The 14,394-nt window shown below is 40.7% G+C and overlaps 1 non-coding gene across 1 annotated transcript; it reads left to right on the plus strand.

The window, feature by feature from the left end:
• Positions 1 to 7,392: 7,392 nt before the first annotated feature.
• Positions 7,393 to 7,499, plus strand: LOC123250766. The gene has a single exon (XR_006506409.1). It is a non-coding gene; the product is annotated as a U6 spliceosomal RNA (small nuclear RNA).
• The last annotated feature ends 6,895 nt before the right edge of the window (positions 7,500 to 14,394 follow it).

Genomic DNA, 14,394 nt, shown 5'->3' on the forward strand with positions numbered 1-14,394 from the left:
AGGAGGAGGAGGAGGAGAAAGAAGAAAGAAGAAGAAGGAAGGGAGGGAGACAGGTGGGAAAGGAGGAGGAGGAGGGAGAGAAAAAGACAGAGAAAAGAAGGGAGGGAGAGGAAGAGGAGGAGGAAGAAGAAGATGATGTATGATGATGATCTAGGAGAAAGCTTTGATAAATTACCAAATTAAAGAAAAAGCAAGGAGGAGAGAGAGAGAAGAGGAGAGACCAGAGAGGCAAGAGGAAACAAATGAGAATATGGCATGCTGGAAATAAAGGAGGGAAGACCTTGGCTTCATAAGACCACAGGCTTAAAACAGGAAGGGATCTTAGTGCATCAAATGCAGCCCCCTCATTTTACAGATGTAGAAAATGAGGCCCAGAGATTTTTAGTGAATTACTCAAGGTCATATGGGCAGAATCTCAAGGAGCTGGGATTTGAATTCAGGTCCTCTCACATCAAGCACATTTTCTATTGTGCCACATTAATGAAGAGGAAGACAATCAGTAGGGTAGAATTTTATAGAGTTCAAGGAAAATGAGTTACTCTATATTCTCATAGTATATGTTCTGAGATCCCTGTTAGCTCTGATATTCCATATTCTAAAGGTTCTCCTCCCATATTTCATATCCTATTTGCTAAGATCTCTCATGGGATTGATATTTCATGTTCTTGTCCCTTTCCAATTTTGAAATCATATAGTCTCAGGTTTTTCTAATCTCTAAAACTCCAGTGTTTGAAGGCTTATCCTCATTCTGACATTCTATTTTTTGATGTTTAAAAATTAAAAAAAAAAATAAACTTTTGTTTTCTCTCCCCTTCCCCCCTACTACAAATGGGGAAGAAAAACCCAACAACCTTGCATTGATCAGAGTTCTCAAGTCTTTCAAAGTTGTCTTTACTTTATTGTTATTTTTATAATTGATTCTTCTGGTTCTATTTACTTCACTTTGCATCAGTTCACATGATAATTACCAGGTTTCTCTAAAACCATCCTTTTCTTCATTTCATAAAGCTCAATTGCATTCAATTAAGGTCTCATAGCATAATTTATCTAGCCATTTCCAAATTGACAGGACACTCTCTTAGTTTCCAGTTCTTTGCTGCCACAAAAAGAGCTGCTATAAATAAGTGTGTACAGTTGATCTTGTCAACTTGGAAAAACAGAGAACTACTAAAGTAGTCAGCAAAAACAAATCTTTAATCAGGAAAGAGATAGGTCCAATATAATCAGCCACCATCAGAGAGCCAAGCACCAAAACCTACACAGAGTCAAAGCCCTGGGGACAGTATCTCTGGGAGGAAGACCATCCTAGAAGATTCACCAAAGAATAATAGAACCCAGGGATCATTTATACCCTTTGGGGAACTCAGGACATCAAACCTACACTGACAGAAGTGGCTTTTAAGAGGAATTTGGTTGTTCAATTTAAAACACTCAGGGTTTATTGTTGTTGTTGTTGTTGTTTTTACCATTTAATGCAAAGCCTTTTCCCAAATATTTCTTGTCCATTTACAGCAATGCAATAACTAGTCAGGCTTGCAGTTAACCAACCTGAAATGAACTTTCTTTACTCCAGAACACACACCTTAATCAGAAAAACCTTGTTCTTTAGGCATAACAAGTAATAGTTTTACAAAAATGTGAAATTATAGCACTCAAATCAAAAAATTAACCTAGAATAAAATATATTTCATTACTAACATGTTTAAAATTAGCTGCTTTTGATATGTAATATTTTTCACGTTAACCATGCCAAAACTGGGAAGAAAAGATTAAAATTTAAAATTATGAATCCCGGACCTTTTTTTGCCTCTTGCTGGATATTCCCATATCCAGATCACTAATTCCTGTAATTTTAGCTTTGGGAGGAATTAACTGTTAGTACAACTTCAGACATTTTTGGCTAACATTTAATTGAAAGCATTTAAGTAATGCCACTACTGGATCTGTATCCCAAAGAGATAAAAAAAATGGGAAAGGACCTGTTTGTGCAAAAATATTTAGAGCTGCTCTTTTGGTGGTGGCAAAGAATTAGAAACTAAAGGGATGTCCCTCAGTTGAGGAATGGCTGAATAAACTGTGGCATATGATGGTGATGGAATACTATTATGTTATAAGTATAGTGATAAACAGGATGATTTCAGAAAGAGCTGGAAAAACCTACATGAACTGATGCAGAGTGAAATGAGCAGAAGCAGGGAAACATTACACATAGTAACTGAAATATTGTGGGACGATCAAATGCAATAGACTTTGCTACTAATAGCAATACAATGATCTAGGACAATTCTGAAGACTTATGACAAAGAATGCTATCCACCTCCAGAGAAAGAACTATGGGAGCCAGAATGCAGATGAAAACATGTGATTTATCACTTGTTTATTTGGGTTTATGTTTTGGGGTTTTGGTTTTAAAAGATTATTCACTTAGAAAAATGAATAATGTGAAAATGTTTTGAATGTGTTTATCAGCTCTGGAAGTGGGGAGGGAAGAAAGGAGGGAGACTATGGATCATATATAACTGTAGAAAATACATGGAAACTTGCTATTAAAATAAATTTTTTTTAAAAAAAGATACAAACTCAAGTATTATCTTGTCAATGAAATCCCCCCAAATGCTAGTGCCCATCCTCCTAGACTACCTAGCTTGTATTGAATAGATAGATATTCCTTCTACATCATGACTTTCCCCATCATGGTTTTGATATATCACTGGTTGGTATAAAAAATTAAGTGGAAATTGTGGGGGGGTTTGCTGAAACTGCATATAACACATGAAGGCCTGCAGATGACATGGGAAAAGCTTAGAAACTCAGAAATGCATACTTAACCCAAAATTTATAAAAAGGTACAATGAAGGGGGCAGCTGGGTAGCTCAGTGGAGTGAGAGTCAGGCCTAGAGACAGGAGGTCCTGGGTTCAAACCCAGCCTCAGCCACTTCCCAGCTGTGTGACCCTGGGCAAGTCACTTGACCCCCATTGCCCACCCTTACCAATCTTCCACCTATGAGACAGTACACCGAAGTACAAGGGTTTAAAAAAAAATGTACAATGAATATCCCACAAAAGGAAAAGAAAAAATTTAGACTTTTCTGGGATGAAGGGAGGGCCAAAAAAAATGTATGTGGATTTTCCAGATCTCAAGTGTGTCCTGACCTTAACCCCTACAATGTGGAAGGGATAATTATCATATAGATTAACTTTATATATAAAAGATATCCTATAACACATAACATATACTACATCATATATAAAACACAATACACAATATAACACATATTACAGATTAACTTTATATTTATATATTTATTTTGATATTCCTGGTGCGTGTTCATCTTTCCCAATAGATGTGAACTCATCACAAGTCAGAGTTGTTCCATTCTTTGTATTTAAATGTGGCCAGCCTCTACTGGGTTCCTGGCTCCTGGGAGGAACCCAGTAAATGTTTGGTGATGGATTGGCTAGTGTTCTCACATCCCTCCAAGTTTGGCAATTTATCTAAAATTCTATTAGTCTATAAATGAAAGAAGGAAAAGTGGATCTGTGCCTTAAGTAAAACAAGAACCAGGCTGTGTTAATTGCCTTTCTTACTAATGGGAAAGTGGATGCTCAAAGCATGGCAGCTGCTCTGACTCCTTAATTCTTCTTCTTCATCATAATCATGATAGCTAGGATTTCTATAGTCCTATAAGGTTGACAAAGTGCTCTCCATGTGTTATTAGTTCATTTAGTTCTCATAACAACTCTGGGAGGTAGGTGCTATTATTATCCCCATTTTATAGAGGAGGAAACTGAGGCAGACAGAAGTTAGGTAACTTGCCCTAGGTCATACAAGATTTGAACTTAGCCATTGGGCCAAGTCCTGAGCTCCCCCTCCCCAGGATTTCTTTCATGTTTAGTTCAGGGAAAGCTAGAGTAGGGTCTCTGATAATTTTCCTTTTTCAGAAAAGACACCCTTACCATGCCCCTCTCCCACCCTGCTCCAGCAGTCACAATCCTGTATTCAAAACATGAGCTCCTTTTCCAAACAGTCCTCTGGGGCATGGGGTCCCCTTGCGTCAATGATGATCTATCAGCCATGGCCATCAGCCCCTGCTGGGTTTGGACAAAGAGATAAGAAGGGGCCCCAAGGGAACCAGGAGGGTCAGGGAGAGGAGTTATCTATGAACGAGGTGTCGTTCTAGGAAAGGACCCCAGAGTGCACAGAGTCCTGACCTTTTCATCTTTTAGAAAACAAAAACATTTTCACCTCCCAAACAACCCACCTCCTCCTAGAAGCCTTCTCCTGCTGATCTGGCAGGGCTCCCAACATGACTTTCTGATTTCCACCTGATGGGAACTCAAGGAATCTTGGATAGGGAGGATGAGGGAGAGGGCATATTCCAGGCTGATTCTGAAGTTGGAAACCAGGGAGCCTGCAAGAATAGGGGGGATTCTAGGAAGAAGAAAAGTGCACTAGAGGCCAAATTTAAGAAAGAAGACAACAATAAACCAAGGTTCCAGGGGTCTGTTTATACAAGGCCAAAACATGGGTAATAAGCAATTTGAACTAGAGATTCTAATACAAAGAAGCCCACTTGACATCACAGATCTTGCTGAAGCTCAGTGATTTTGAACCCATATCTGGGTTAGGACTCTCTACAAAAGGATCAGGACCGGATAAAGGGGTAGAGCATTGAATATACACAAATACACATATGCATATAACCATTTTTCGGCTCATCCATCCAACTACCCATCTATCCATCCATCCATCCACTTAGCTATCCATCTGCATATTCATCCATTCACACATCTGTCCATTCATCCATCCATCCATCCATCTGACTATCCATCCTCATATCCATCTGCTGATCTATTCATCCTCACATCTATCCACTCATCCATCCATATTATATGTATGTATTTACATTTTTATTAACATCTGTTGCTTTTATATCAGCTTCATTTAAAAATATATTCCTTTCTGAAGCCACTAGGTGACTCAATAGATTGAGAGTCAGGCCTAGAGACGGGAGGTCCTGGGTTCAAATCTGGCCTCAGACACTCCCCAGCTGTGTGACCCTGGGCAAGTCCCTTAACCCCCATTGCCTAGCCCTTACTGCTCTTCTGTCTTGGAACCAATACGCAGTATTAATTTTAAGACAGAAGGTAAGGGTTTAAATACATACATACATATATATATTATTTTCCCTTCTCTTCCTTAGAAAACCAAGACTTGCAGCAAAGAAAAAGAAAGGAAGGAAGGAAGGAAGGAAGGAAGGAAGGAAGGAAGGAAGAAAGGAGGGAAAGAGACAGAGAGAGACAGAGAGAGAGACAGAGGGAAGGAAGGAAGGAAAGAAAGAAAGAGAGAGAGAAAGAAAGAAAGAAAGAAAGAAAGGAAGAAAGAAAGGAGGGAGGGAGGGAGAGATGGAGGGAGGGAAGAAGGAAGAAAAAGAAAGGAAGAAAGAAAAAAGAGAGAGAGAGAAAGGAAGAAAGAAAGAGGAAAGCAATTCAACAAAACTAACACAAAGAACAACTGAGTCTGTGAGTATAGCATCTGTCCCAAAAGTCCTAGTGCAATGTTAAGCAGTTAAAACTTAGTAGGTTCCATACCCATAATCCTCCATCTTTGCAAAGAACTGTGGGGGGATACATTTTCTTTTTTCTTTGTCATGTCCAGGTTTGGGCATTATAATGTACACAGTTGTATTTTGGTTGGTATCACTGTGCAAGTTGCTTTTTCTGGTTCTACTGACTCTCTTTTCTAGGAGTTTATCTTCACATTTGTAAGTTTTAAAGGCATGGCCATACTCTGTCACACGCTTCTCCTCTAGTTTGTTTAACCATCCCTCGGTTGAAGGGCACTTGCTTTGTTTCCCATTGCTTGAATAGTATTATATGTTTAAGAACATAGATGATGTGTGGGAATCTTGGGACCCAAAGGGGGATGGGAAGTGGTAAGCAGGAAGCCTTGTGGATATCAGTGAAGGAAAAGCGACAATGACATTTTTGTCTGTGTAAAGACCACTTGGACAGGAAGAGGAAACTGATGAAGAATTCAGGAAGAAGATCACACACCTGGAACTTATATTGGGGAGGAAAGCTTCAGTTCCCCAGATATCCCCTGGAATTTTCTCTTTCTGTTCCAAGCAGAGAAATGAATGGTTCCTTGCCTTTTAAAAGTGATTCATCCTTCAAAAAATGGAGGTAACATCAAGAGGGGTTTATTTTGGTCCTGCTTATTGCCCACAAGAAGGAACTGATTATTGGGGTGGAAATGAGACCTGTATCTCAGAACTGATTACTGAGGATAGGAAGGCTAAGTATAATCAGATATACTTCCTTTGTATTTTGTTGTTGTTGTTTAGTCACGTCCAACTTTTTATGACCCCATTTGAGGTTTTCTTGGCAAAGATACCAGAGTGCTTTGCCATTTCCTTCTCCAACTCGTTTTACAGTTGAGGAAATGGAGATAAACAAAGTTAAGTCGACACAGATACAAAATATCTGAGGCTGGATTTGAACTCAGATTCCAGGCTCAGCACTCAATCCATTGGGCTAACTAGCTATTTCAAAGAAATGATAGAGAAGTAGGAACCTGAGGATTAAAACTCTGTAGAAGTCAGCCTAAGAGGTATGGAAAGCTTTGGAGAATAGAATTCTGAAGATCCAAAGAAAAATGATTCCGAAAAGGAGACCAAGGAGCTATCTAAGGAACTTATGGATGCACAGAGACCTTACTGATTGAATTCAATTTTTAAAAAAGATAGAAACATGAGTAGGTAAGAGATGATCAATCATTCAGACAGCACGCTGCCTATCATTGTTATTCAGTTGTTTTCAGTCACATCCAACTCCTTGACCACATTTATGGTTTTCTTGGCAAACGTTCTGGAGTGGTTGGCCATTTCCTTCTCCAGGTCATTTTACAGCTGAGGAAACTGAGGCAAACAAGATTAAGTGACTTGCCTCGGGTCACACAGCTAGTAAATATCTGATACCATATTTGAATTTAGGAAGATGAGTCTTCCTGACTCCAGGCTGGCTGCTCTATCCACTGCACCACCTCGCTGTTCCAGGTAAGTACCTACTACCTGCTAGGTATGGAAACGCACAGACAAAAATGAATCCTTCTCTGATCTCCAGGAGCTTATGTTCTATTGGAGAGAGACAACAATGTACCCAGAAAAATAATCAACAGCATTTATTAAGCATCCACTGCATGTTTAACATAGTCCTTTAAGAATAATATCAAGATACTATATGCTTAACCCAGATCAAACTGCTTGCCATTTCTGGGAGGGAGGAAGAAAGGGAGGGAGGGAGGGAAACAATTTGGATCTTAACATGTTAAAAATTGTAATTACATGTTATTGGGAAAACACAATATTAAAAAAAAGAATACTATCAGGAGTGCTTTCTTTGGCAGCATATACACTAAGATTGGAATGATACAGAGAAGATGAGCACGGCTGCTCTGCAGGGATGACACGAAAATTCATGAAGGATTCCATATTTAAAAAAAGAAGATCAGAAGGGGATAGGAGGAGCATGAATCAGGTAACCATGTTAAAAATGTATATTAATAAATGTTAATAAAAAAAAAAAGAAGATCAGAAGAGTTGAAGCAGAGAATGATCTGAACCTGAGGATACAACAAAAATGGATGAACCCCCCCCCCCCCACACACACACACAGAGGTAAAGAAGAGATAGGGCAGCCGACTGGGGTCAGTGAAACGAAGATAACAGATGACGGGGAAGGCAAGGTTGCTCAGCCCTTCTTTGGCTTCTGTCTTCTTGGCTAGAGAGAATGATCTTTGAGCTAGAAAGGACAAGAGAAAAGGCTAGTGAGAAGCTGCCTCTAAGATAAGGAGAGAGCTTGTAGGAGAGTATCAGCAAACCCCTGATCTTTCTGCATTTGGGATTCTTATACTTTTCTGGGAGTCTAAGAACATTTAGAGATGCCAAAGAAGCATGCTTTTATTTTATTACTATTATTTTTGTAACCCTTACCTTTGGGCTTAGTATCAATTTTAAGATAGAAGAGTGGCATGACCTAGGCAATGGGCGTTAAGTGACTTGTCTAGGGTCACACATTCAAGAAGTATCTAGGTCAAATTTGAACCCCAGATCCAAGCACAGGTGCACATTTCACTATATTGTCTAACTGCCCCTAGAATCATGTTTTTGTATGTGTCAAATAAAATACATAGGGGGGGGCAGCTGGGTAGCTCAGTGGATTGAGAGCCAGGCCTAAAGATGGGAGGTCCTAGGTTCAAATCTGGCCTCAGATACTTCCCAGCTGTGTGACCCTGGGCAAGTCACTTGACCCCCATTTTCTACCCTTACCACTCTTCTGCCTTGGAGCTAACACACAGCATTGACTCTAAGATGGAAGACATGGGTTTAAAAAAATACATGAGGATTGCCAAGGGAACCAATGACACTGATTAATACAGTAATCAAACTATTTTTTAAAATCCAGCAAAAAACCTTGGTCCCTGCAGGATAAGAGCCCCTGGTCGATATGTTCTATACCTCGGGCAGGGAAAGAGCTGGCTAAGAGACCTTTTGAGCCAGTTAATGATAGTCAGGAGATGTATGTCGGCCCTGGAGAGGGCCAGATGTTGACCTGATTTCCAAAGAAGAAAGAGAATGGAGTCTTCAAGCCAAAGTCAGTGAACTTGACTTTGATCCTTTGTGTAGAGGAATTGGGCTGGGAGAGTTGTGGGCGCAGCCCAGTACAGTAAGTTCCTTGATGCTGATTTGGTTCCCCATTCCCCCAACATGGGGCTCTGACAGAGAAAGACAAAGATGGCGAGAAGTCCAATGTCCCCCTAGAACTCAGCCCAGAAATTAAAATGTAAAATCATTTGTTTATAATATTTCATAGATTTAACATAATGAACAGGTATTTTCATTTTCTGTTACGATTCTTTTAGCCTTCCCTTTCAGCCTCCAAAAGGAAAACACACTGGAACTATAGATTAAAAGCTTATTGGGAGGAAGCTAGGTGGCTCAGTGGGCTAGAAATGGGAGGTCCCAGGTTCAAATCTGACTTCAGATACTTCCTAGCTGTGTGACACTTAACCCTCCTTGCCTAGCCTTTATCACTCTTCTGCCTTGGAACCAATGCATAGTATTGATTCCAAGACGGAAGGAAGGGTTTAAAAAAAAGAAAAGAAAAGATATGGCAGTATAACTCCTGAGTTATACTCTCCATCGTGTCTAGGAAAGTCTTGTTCCTCATCTCACTTCATAATTCTAGGTTTTGTTTTTTCCTCCCATGGAACAATGGCTCCCAGAGGCCCTTTACAGAGGAGAGTTGCCAGGCTTTCCCCATCCCCCTAATTCAGTAGACACATCTGTCTCCAATTTTGAGACCCCTCCTAACTCTGATAGTCTGTGTTTGAAAATCCCTCCCAGCTCTGACATTCCCTGTTCTCAGATTCCTCCCATCTCGGAAATTCCACGTTCTACGGCCCTCTTACCTCTGGCCTTCCCTATTCTAAGGGCCCTCTCCATTCTCAGATTCAGTGGAGGCCAAGGCTTGATGCCAAGGGGTGAGCAATAGCTCGAAGGGTAGAAGAGAGCCTGTACCCCTCCTCTCCATTCTGTGTCCAGGACAACCACACCTACCTTTAATTCCCAACTCTACCCCCCCCCCCCCTTCTCCGATGGGCAAGTTCCCATATCCCCATCCCATTTGAGTCCAGTGCTGACCTCTTAGGGTCAGTATAAACCAAATGAATGGTTCCTCAGAGCAACTGCAGGGGCCACTGGGAAGATCTGGCTCAACCTCCCTGCCAGCTCCAATCACCTCTTGAGTAAGAGCCCGGTCTCTGCCTTCTTATTGCCTTTGTTGGGTGGGACAGTGAGTCATTGCAGAGGAGTGAGTTTGGATGGGCTGAGATGTATATCATTGCATTATCTCTCTGCCCAAACCCACCCTCTCCCAAGCTTCCCTGCAGCTGTTGAGGGGACCTCCATGCCATCTTTCCAGTCTCTCCAGTGTCATCACTGACTGCAATCTCCCTGCCACTCCCTGAATCCAATCCCTAGGCAGGGCTGGTCCATTCTGCTTCACAACATCTCTCTAATTGTCTCCCCTCCACTAATAGCCACCACCCTGCTCCGGGTCCTCCTTACCTCTCACTTGGATTAATGCATCAGCTCCTAATTTGCCTTCCTGTCTCAAGGCTCTTTGGCTACCAATGTAGTTTTCCCAAAGCACAGACATGACTATCTTTCTCCACATCAACCAATTTTACTGGCTCTCCATTTCCCCTAGGATTAGACATTATTTCATCTTTACTTTGTTAGGCTTCTATTTTTGTGTAAGTTTTATCATGTATAAAATTATTAGTTTAGTAATACCTGTTCTAAGTGCTGTTCTTTTTTTAATTTTTTTAAAATTTAGAATATTTTTCCATGGTTACATGATTCATGTTCTTTACCTCCCCTCCCTGTAGCCAATGTGCAATTCCACTGGGTTTTACATGTATCATTGATCAAGACCTAATTCCATATTATTGATATTTGCAATAGAGTGATCATTTAGCATCTATAGCCCCGTTGACCCACGTGATCAAGCAGGTGTTTTTCTTCTGTGTTTCTACTCCCACAGTTCTTTCTCTGGTTGTGGATAGCATCTTTCTCATAAGTCCCTCAGAATTGTCTCATATCATTGCATTACGGCTAGTACAGAAGTCCATTACATTCAATTGTGCCACAGTGTATCAGTCTCTGTGTACAATGTTCTTCTGGCTCTGCTCCTTTCACTGTGCATCAATTCCTGGTTCACATGGAATTCCTCCAGTTCATTATTCCTTTTAGCACAATAGTATTCCATCACCATCAGATACCACAATTTGTTCAGCCATTCCCCAAATGAAGGGCATCCCCTCATGTTCCAATTTTTTGCCACCACGAAGAGGGTGGCTATAAATATTTTTGTACATGTCTTTTTCCTTATGATCTCTTTGGGGTATAAACACAGCAGTGGTATGGCTCGATCAAAAGGCAGACAGTCTTTTTAAAGCCTTTTGGGCAGAGTTCCAAATTGTCACCCAGAATGATTGGATCAATTCACAACTCCACCAGCAATGCATTAATGTCCCAATTTTGACACATCCTCTCCAACATTTATTATTTTCCTTTGGTGTCATTTTAGCTAATCTGCTAGGTGTGAGGTGGTACCAGAGTTGTTTTGATTTGCATTTCTCTAATTATAAGAGATTTAGAACATCTTTTCATGTGTTTGTTGATAGTTTTGATTTCTTTATCTGAAAATTGCCTATTCATGTCCCTTGCCCATTTATCAATTGGGGAATGGCTTGCTTTTTTTTTTAAGTGCTGTTCTAAGGACCTTCCCAGCTCTGATCTTCCCTGTTCTAAGGACCTTCCAGCTCTGCCATTCTCTAACTGCCATTGTCTATTCTAAGACTCCTCTCAGTTCTGACATTCTCTGTTCTAAGGGTGGTCTCCATGGCCTACTCTTTCCTTTGAGGCTTTATTCCAATTCTAAACTCTCCTTTTGGGCCACAGGCCTCAGGCAAGGTCTGAATGGAGGTATTTTTCAGGATCACACTGGGATTTCCCTACAGCCCTGAAATTACACCCTATAAGTTTAAATACAACCCCATGCCTGGTATCCCACAGACTCTGCCCACGCTAGGTCTTCAGTCCTACTAATGCCAATTAGTTTGGGCCCCGTGGGTGCTCAGGAAATTCCGGTTGACTGAATAAAGGGCAAAGAGGCCACAGAGGCTTGTTGAGCAAGGGCTGGGTAGTCAGACAGGTTTTTCCAAACTTCTTTGTAAGACTGGAATTACTGAATCTCAAAATATCAGAACTGGGAGCCACCTTTGTGATCCTTTTGTCAAAACCTTAATTTTACAGAGGGAGGCCCAGAGAGGGGAGAGGAATTGCCCAAGAATCTATAGTGATTTAAGGGCAGAGTTAGTACCTGAACCCATAAGACAAGCTTATTTAGCCAGGGCTCTGGGAGGTCTGTGCATGCATAAGGATCCATGCTAATGAATCTGGAGGTACAGGATGTACCTGGAGACCAGGTGTGGGACCACTTTCCTTCTAGACAGCTCAAAAACATCTTCTGCTGGGGCCCTCCCACCTCACCCCACCTCCTTCTAACATCTAGGGTCTTCCCTTCAGAAGTCACCTTCATATCTTCTGAAAGTATTCCAAACACACTCATTTATTTACAGGGCTTAAATAAATAAATCTGTGCAAGAAGACATTCCTCACTAGAATAGCAGCTGCCTGAGGACAAAGACTGAATTTAAAAAAAAATTTGAACATAACAGACTAGTGAGCATCTCCATATATAAAGTACAACAGAAAAAAATTGTATATGAAATGGAATCTTTATTACGCACATCTTAAGTACATCGTAAAGTCAACATCTTTAAAACCCTTACCTTCTGTCTTAGAATCAGTATTGTGCATCGGTTCTAAGGCAGAAGAGTGGTAAGGATTAGGGAATGGGAATTAAGTGACTTGCCCAGGGTCACCCAGCTAAGAAGTGTCTGAGGTCATATTTGAACCCAAGATCTACCATCTCCAGGCCTGGTGCTTTAACTGCTGAGCCACCTAGCTACTCTGAGCACACAATTATCAAAGCTGTTCTACTTTTTGTTTGTATCTGACCTTTCTGTTCTCTTCTGATCATTAAAAAATGTTTTAATGGTCCTCTTCTCTGTCTCTCTGTCTCTGTCTGTCAGCAATTCTTTTGCTAATTCTGCTCTCTCTACCATCTACCTCCTATCATTGGAGGGGAAAAAAGGAAAACTGAAACCCTTGTAACAGATAAGCATTATCGTGCCAAACAATTTCGCACTTTAGCTGTGTTTGGAAATATAGGTCTGCTTCTGCTGCTTTAGGCCATCTCTTCTTTGTCAGGAGGATAGGCTACAGGCTTCCTCTTTGGACCTCTGGAACAGAGATAGATCATTGCATTGCCCAGGCTTTTTTAATCTTCCAAAAGTTATTTGTCTTTATAATATTGTTGCATAAATTATTTTCCTGTTTCTGCTTATTTCTTTCTGTATCTATTCATACAAATCTTTCTAGGTTCCTCTGAAATTGTATAAAAATTTTTAAATTTTATTTTTTAATTATCAAGTATTTTTTCTCCTTCCCCAAATTCCTCTACTGACTGGAAAGAAAAGGAAGGAAAGAAGAAACTGAAGAAAGGAGGAAGAGAGAGCGGATTGAAGGCAGGAGGGAAGGAAGAAAGGAAAAAAGGGCAAAAGAGAGAAAAGAAAAAACTAAGGGAGAGAGGGAAGAAAGAAGAAAGGAAGGAATTAAGAAAAGGAGGAATGGAGGGAGGGAAGAAAGGAGAAAGAGAGGAAAGAAGGAAAGAAGGAAGGAAAGAAGAAAGAGAGGAAGAGAAGAAGGGGAGAAGGAAAGAAGACTACAAAAGCTCCGTGTCACATATTACAATCAAGCAGAACATTTCTGAATTAGCCATTGGTCATATCCAAAACTGCATTTCTTCCTCTGCATATTAGTCCAACATCTCTCTGCCATCAAGTAGTTACTGGCATTCTTCTTTGTCAGCCTTCTGAAATCATGGTTGATCATTTGGTCAATCAGAGTTCTTGAGTCTTTCAATATTGCTTATTTTTTATAATATTGATGTTACAGCATAAATTATTGTGGTTCTGCTCATTTTTCTCTTCATCAATTCATATAAGTGTTCCCAGGTTTCTAGAAAACCATCTTTTTGGTCATTCCTTTAGCACAACAGCATTTATATCCCAGCACAATTACATATTACAATTTGTTCAGCTATTTCCTAGTTGCCGGCCACCCCCATATATTCCAGTTTTTGCCACCACAAGAAAAACTTCTATGGATCATTTTGTACATCTTTTCCCTTTTCTTTGATCTCTTTCAGGTATCAATATTTTGAAAAAGATGGACACCAGGGATGTTAAAATAGAAATCCAAATGGTTGTGGGTACACACACTGGGTTGTAGGAGAGACAGGACCAGGGAGACCAGAGTTCACAGCCAAGCCACTCCTAACTGACAAGAATGACTGTTAGCCAGCTGTCACCACTAGGCCAGAGTCTTTGAAACCAGCAGGCAAGGTAAAGGGGTTTTTAACAGTTTTAATTATGATTTACTTATAAAGGTGGGATAAGGGATTCTACACTTAAAACCCTAAAGGGCAAAACACAGGGCAAGGGGAGGACTTGTCTACATTAACTCTAATTGACCTAGGCCAGGCAGGGCTCAAAGAAGCAGTAATGGAGTCTCTGGGATGCTGTTTCAAACCTGGTTCCAGCCAGGCTTGACCAGCACAGCTAAAGGGCTGAGGGTGGCTTTGGGGCTCTCATGGTTATCCACAGATGTTCACAGGAATGCCAGAAGCCAAGGTGGTCCA

This window comes from Gracilinanus agilis, chromosome 5 (assembly GCF_016433145.1).
Source record: "Gracilinanus agilis isolate LMUSP501 chromosome 5, AgileGrace, whole genome shotgun sequence".
Taxonomy (NCBI): domain Eukaryota; kingdom Metazoa; phylum Chordata; class Mammalia; order Didelphimorphia; family Didelphidae; genus Gracilinanus; species Gracilinanus agilis.